The 6,000-nt window shown below is 34.3% G+C and overlaps 1 long non-coding RNA gene across 1 annotated transcript in view; it reads right to left on the reverse strand.

The window, feature by feature from the left end:
• The window catches only part of LOC128665084 (uncharacterized), a 51,105-nt gene extending 46,333 nt beyond the window's left edge, over positions 1-4,772 (reverse strand). Inside the window, exon 1 of the long non-coding RNA XR_008402994.1 lies at positions 4,687-4,772. This is a non-coding gene — a long non-coding RNA (uncharacterized LOC128665084). The remainder of the gene's footprint in view (positions 1-4,686) is intronic.
• Positions 4,773-6,000: the final 1,228 nt, after the last annotated feature.

The following is a 6,000-nucleotide window of genomic DNA, read 5'->3' on the forward strand; positions in this document are numbered from 1 at the left end:
AGGTATTACGGGTTAGGTGCAATTAAAACGGAACCTTGCATTTGCATTGCATGGAAGCATTATGCTCAAGAGAGCGTTCTTCCATAGGCTACAATGGGAGCCTTGTTCTGATGCCCTCATACACAACACAGAACCTAAGGGTAGTGAAAGGGGGAAAGTTGTGAAGCAATTTTAAAATATATATATATATATATATATATATATATATATATATATAGTGCGCATTCTTTTAGCACACTATGCCCCTTCACAGAGAAAAAATATCCTGTAGCATATCAGTCTGATCCTTCCCAATGACAGTCCAGCGCCGAAATACCAGGCAATTCTTCTCTGAACAAGGGAAGCAACAACCCCAGACGATCGTGTCGGCCTTCTGAGGGCCTCGTCAGTGAGGTGCAGTTGTATCTCTCTAAGGGCATGTGTACAAGGAGGACACTTTTAAATTTCTCTTTGTTCAACAACCTATTGTTCCCATCTTCCATGTACTCCCAAAGGTACATAAGTCCTTGGAAGATGTTAAAGGCCGGCCTATAGTGTCCGGAATAGGCTCATTGTGTGAGAAGCTATCTGAATGGTTGGATAGCATCTTACAGCCTTTAGTTCTGGCTCTCCCGAGTTATTTAAGAGACATGAAACAGGTCTTACAGAGGTTTGAGAAATTTCAGTGCGATTCTCACGACTACTGGCTTACAGTAGACGTAGTTTCTTTATATTCCTCTATCCACATTGCGTGGGTTTAAGAGCAATCAAATATTTTTTACAGAATAACACTGACTATACTCCTACCTTTGTTGATTACTTAGTCGAGGTCACTGAGTTCCTTTTCACTCATAATTATTTCACATTTCAAGACTCCTACTATCTCTAGGTCCGTGGAACTGCAATGGGGGCACAATCCGTGAGGTCAGAGAGAGAATTAGGCAACACCTCTCTGACATCAAAAGGAAAGATGGATGCTCTGAATTGGCGAAACATTTCATTCAGGAACACAACAGTGATAACAGAACACTGAAATGGATGGTCATTGAGGCTGTCAAATTGCCTAAACGTGGGGGCAATATTGGCAAACTACTCTTGAAACGTGAGGCATTCTGGATTTTTAATTTGGATACCAGAATACCTAAAGGTTACATCTCCTTTTTTGATTTAATCAGCTTTTGGGAATAGTATCTTTAATTATGACATTATAATTATTACAATGTAGTGTCATTGATACTTATCTGATTTTCAGTCCTGAACTTTCATCACATGAGTGTAGCTGTATATAAAATTCATTTACACTCACATTTATAAATTGACATTATAATTATTATAATGTAGTGTCATTTATACTTATCTGATTTTTAGTCCTGAGCTCTTATCACATGAGTGTAACTGTATACAATATTTATTTACACTCACATTTATTTATATATTTACCTTATAAGTTTTCTATATTGTCTGTATTCCATACTGAATATATAATAAAATTGCCACTACCATATTCCATACTGAATATATAATACAATTGCCACTACCATTGTTGCTAATATACATCACTCTAAGTTTAAAATTTTACTTGTCAGAGAAAATTACAGACAGTCTTTTTTGTGTTATCTTATATTCCATTTACTTCACAGTTTATTAATCAAAAGTCTATGCCTATTGAAGACTACTGTAACTACACCAGTAAGGTGTGATAAATTATTAATGCACTTTAATTTATGTTGCCATTTAGTTTGACCTGACAGATAAAGTTCAGTGTTCATATAACCATTTAATTCCACCTTAGGTTTCTGCCCACAGGTGCATCCAGGTACTATTCGTCACATGTCTAATTCATCCAATAAGTAAGGGGCAAGCACTATTTATTTTAGCCAATTTTATCTGGGAGTATGCTTATGTTTAAGGCTGAAATGCCAAAACATGTAAAGCATACATCCTAGCTTTGCATTCCTACTTATTTTAAATTGTTTGAAATAAAGATCGCTTTTTATTGTTTCCTGGGAGACGTGCCGGCTTTTTTCTTCTGCTATTCAAGATAATATATATATATATATATATATATATATATATATATATATATATATATATATATATATATATATATATATATATATATATATATATATATATATATATATATATATATTGTATAACTATAAGACAAAAACAGGTATTGGCGCACATCCAAACACATAAGACCACTTTTTTTACACATATTTTTAACATATTGCCTGCTTATTTTTTATTAATTTTTTAAAAAGTTGGGATCTTAGTCACACAATATGAACATATTTGGCCCAGCCAGTCACCACTTACAAGGTGTCCCAAAATAGACTGGTCCTAACACTATAAAGTTTAGCCTTACTGGGCTGAATCATTTGATTCTAATATACCAAAATAGAATTCCAACACTGCAGTACTATGCCTAAAATCAAGACTGCACATAATGAGACTCCCTGGCTTTATATATACAGTATATAACTCAATTACATAGTCTGGAACACACCTGAGCAGGGTGGTGTGCTTTAACCAAAAGGGATTTGGTCAGTCTCCCTTAAATTTAAGAAATACAACAAGGGGGTTTGGTTAAGCACACATATTGTTGGAGTGCTGCCAAAATGACCAAAATAACTATAAGACAAAAACAGGTATTGGGCACATCCAAACATATAAGACCACTTATTTTTACACATATTTCTAAAAATATATAAAAAAATATGGGTGTGTGTTATGCGGCAAATATAAAAGCATCTTGGGTTTGTATGCATTTATATGTGAAATATTTATTATGGAGTACTCAGATTTTCATCCTTTGAATAACAAATTGCACAGATTTTATATGGTTACTGCATGTCTGAAATGTTTCCTCTCCCTATGCACAGTATAGCACTGGGAGTGGGAGAAAGGGGCACAGTACTGTAATATTGGTTTCCCCTTAAAGATTTGCTATACCAGCTGCTCAGTATTACATATACTGGAAATTGCTTTTTTTTTTTTTTTTTTTTTTTAAAAGGTTTTTGCTAGGTTTGCTCATTGAAACCAGAGTCCATTGTTCTATACAAAATACCTGTGGGTAGCCTGCAGAAAGAGTAGGACTCCTTAACTTATCTCTTTATATAAAAAAATGCCAACTTATCTTATCTTTCTTTCTGTACACAAAGGGTAATATTTATATACTGACATTTTAAATTTTTATTAGCTAGAATAAACCTAAAAGTGCAATTTTCAATATATTTAAGGCATTGCTGCTGAATCTGATATAACAGCAAAAGAATTTGAAAAACAAAATTTTTGATAATTTGGTAAGAGCATACTTTTTTTTTTTATTTAAAGCTTTTAAATTTACTTCTATTATCAAATGAGATTCTTTTGGTATCCTTTGCTGAAGAACCAACAATATACTACTGGGAGTTAGCTAAACACATCTGTAATCCAATGACAATAGGTTTATATGTGCAGCTACCTATCAGCAGCTAATTACAAATAGTGCATTGGTGCTTCTGATCCTACCTAGGTATGATGTTCAACAAAGAATACAAAGGGAACAAAGCAAGTTAGATATTTGAAGTAAACAGAAAAAGTTGTTTAAAATAACATGCTCTGTCTGAAACGAGAAAGTTTAATTTTGACTTTACTGTCCCTTTAAGGGGGCAATGTACTCAGGCAAGTAGCCGATAAGAGTTAATTGTATTACAAGCACGGCAAACTCTGATAGAGTATTATTAAGCCATATGTTAAGGAAATACATAATATATTGTTTATAAAAAAAATACTTTCTAAAATGACTAACATGTTCCTTTAAAGCAAATTAAGATTTGGCAGCTAATCATCGGAATTTTATTTTTTTAACAGATTGTGTTGCTATTAATTTAAATAATTTTAAAGTACAAAGAAGCAGCATTTGGTAGAGCAACTCTTTTCTTCCATTTCTGTCGTAATTCAGTTGTGTCTGTATCATTTACATAACTTAAATCTGTTATGGCATAATTCAGAATGCGGCTTTTAAAAGCTTGAAAAACAGGAAAAAAAGTGTACATTGAAACTGCTAAAAAGTACCAATATTATTTTTACATTTTTATTAAAGAGGCACAGAAGCTAAAAGGTTAATGTTCCGCTTGGTATCCTTTGTTGAAAGTTATCTCCTTTCCATAAAATACTGAGGTTTGCTCAGGAACGTGCACATTTTAAGCACTAAATTGCAACAGTATAAGGGACATATAAGCAACAAAGATATTCTCATAGGGGGAGCTTCCTAAATACAAATCCTGTAGCAAAAATCTCCAAGAAATAATATGAGCAACACATCAAATCAAGGTATAGCACAACAGAATGTATTGCATATATAAAGTCCTTAACATCCAACAAGAGGCAGCACTCTGTCAAAAGGATGGTCAGTCCCTGGTGATAAATGATCTGGAAAAAAAAGGAGGACACAGAGGCGCCAATATGGCCTAGTAACGTCTATACAGAAGAATATTCATTGTGATATAGGATGGTACTCACAAAGATGAAGCACCCAATGGTGCAAGTGGTGCAGACTGGGTCAATTGGCAGTGGTCCAGCTCACTGTGTGCCAGCAAATAAAGCACTCAATCAAAAAAACAGCAAACCAGGCATCTGTTCCTGTGAGTGATAAAACACAGCTCCCATAGCCTAGTACAGTATAAACAGGCAAAATTCACACTTATTGGTCACACTTACAATAAAGAGCGCACCTCCAGGTGCAGTAAAGGCAAGCTGGGACCTCTCAGTTGCCCAGAAGACAGTGCTCAGGCGTTGAAGGGTTCCACTCACCAGCCACACAATGTATATAAGAATCCCCAGGATAACAGCAAGTGTATCATTAAAACAAAATGTTATTAAAACAAAGCAACAGGTTTCTCAGCCCCTCTAAGGCTGTTTCCTCAGGCTATACAATAAAAATATGAATTGATACACTTGCTATATAAATCCTTAATACACCTGTGATAGGTTAATTGATACAGACCCACCCCCTTGAATCCTAAACCATCTGTGTTAACATGTTCATTGACAACCCCATACTAGCCTCTACACAACTGAAATATAATCTTAGTAATGATGTCACTATAGAGACAAGGCTAAACCCTATTTCATTTAGACATAAGCTAAATGCATGAACCTATCTAATATAAATGATTGTTCCCTATGCAAAACTGCATTTGAATAATAAGGGGATCTAATCTATCTAAAAATATATTGAAATATATTAAAAACATTATAAAAACATTAGGGATTCTCCCTCTGTGTGTGCACTAAACCACAGCTTAATATGATCAGTCAGTGGATCTATTTAGAAATACAAGCAAAAAATATACACAATGTAAATAAATATACAATATAAATAGATAAACAAATGTGTTCACAAACTAAGAACTAATACTCTCCTTTTAGGGTAGACCACAGCCTTCTTACAGTCTCTCCTCTGGGACTGTGTAGATATAACGTTGTAGAAAGATAGATGGCGCTGGTCTGTAAAATCATTTTTTCTCTAATAATGAAGAGCAAAAAAAGGGCTTGAGGTATATATAGCTACCAGATAAATATGGGTGCAGTATACTCACTCCATATGCTGCAGTAGTTCAGCTCCAAGAACGTGTGTCTCCAAAATAGGATATGCTGTGTTCATGTGAAGCCTGCTATTTGGCTGTAAATAGATGGAGACTCAAATGACAAATAATCCAGTGTGCATAGGATAAACAAAGTAGTAACTTACTCCTTGAAACAGAAAATCCGGCTTGATACAGTGAAGAAAGAAGTCAGCAGTCTTTCAACTTTCATAAAAAGATATGTTTTTTAATAGCTCAACGCGTTTCAACGTTTAAACGTCTTTATCAAGAGCAAAATTTAAAACAGGAATAAAAAAGTGGTAAGGACAAATAACTGAATTATTCAGTCATTTGTCTTTACCACTTTTTTATTCCTGTTTTTAAATTTTGGAGCTGAACTACTGCAGCATATGGAGTGAGTATACTGCACCCATATTTATCTGGTAGC

Source organism: Bombina bombina, chromosome 6 (assembly GCF_027579735.1).
Source record: "Bombina bombina isolate aBomBom1 chromosome 6, aBomBom1.pri, whole genome shotgun sequence".
Classification (NCBI taxonomy): Eukaryota; Metazoa; Chordata; class Amphibia; order Anura; family Bombinatoridae; genus Bombina; species Bombina bombina.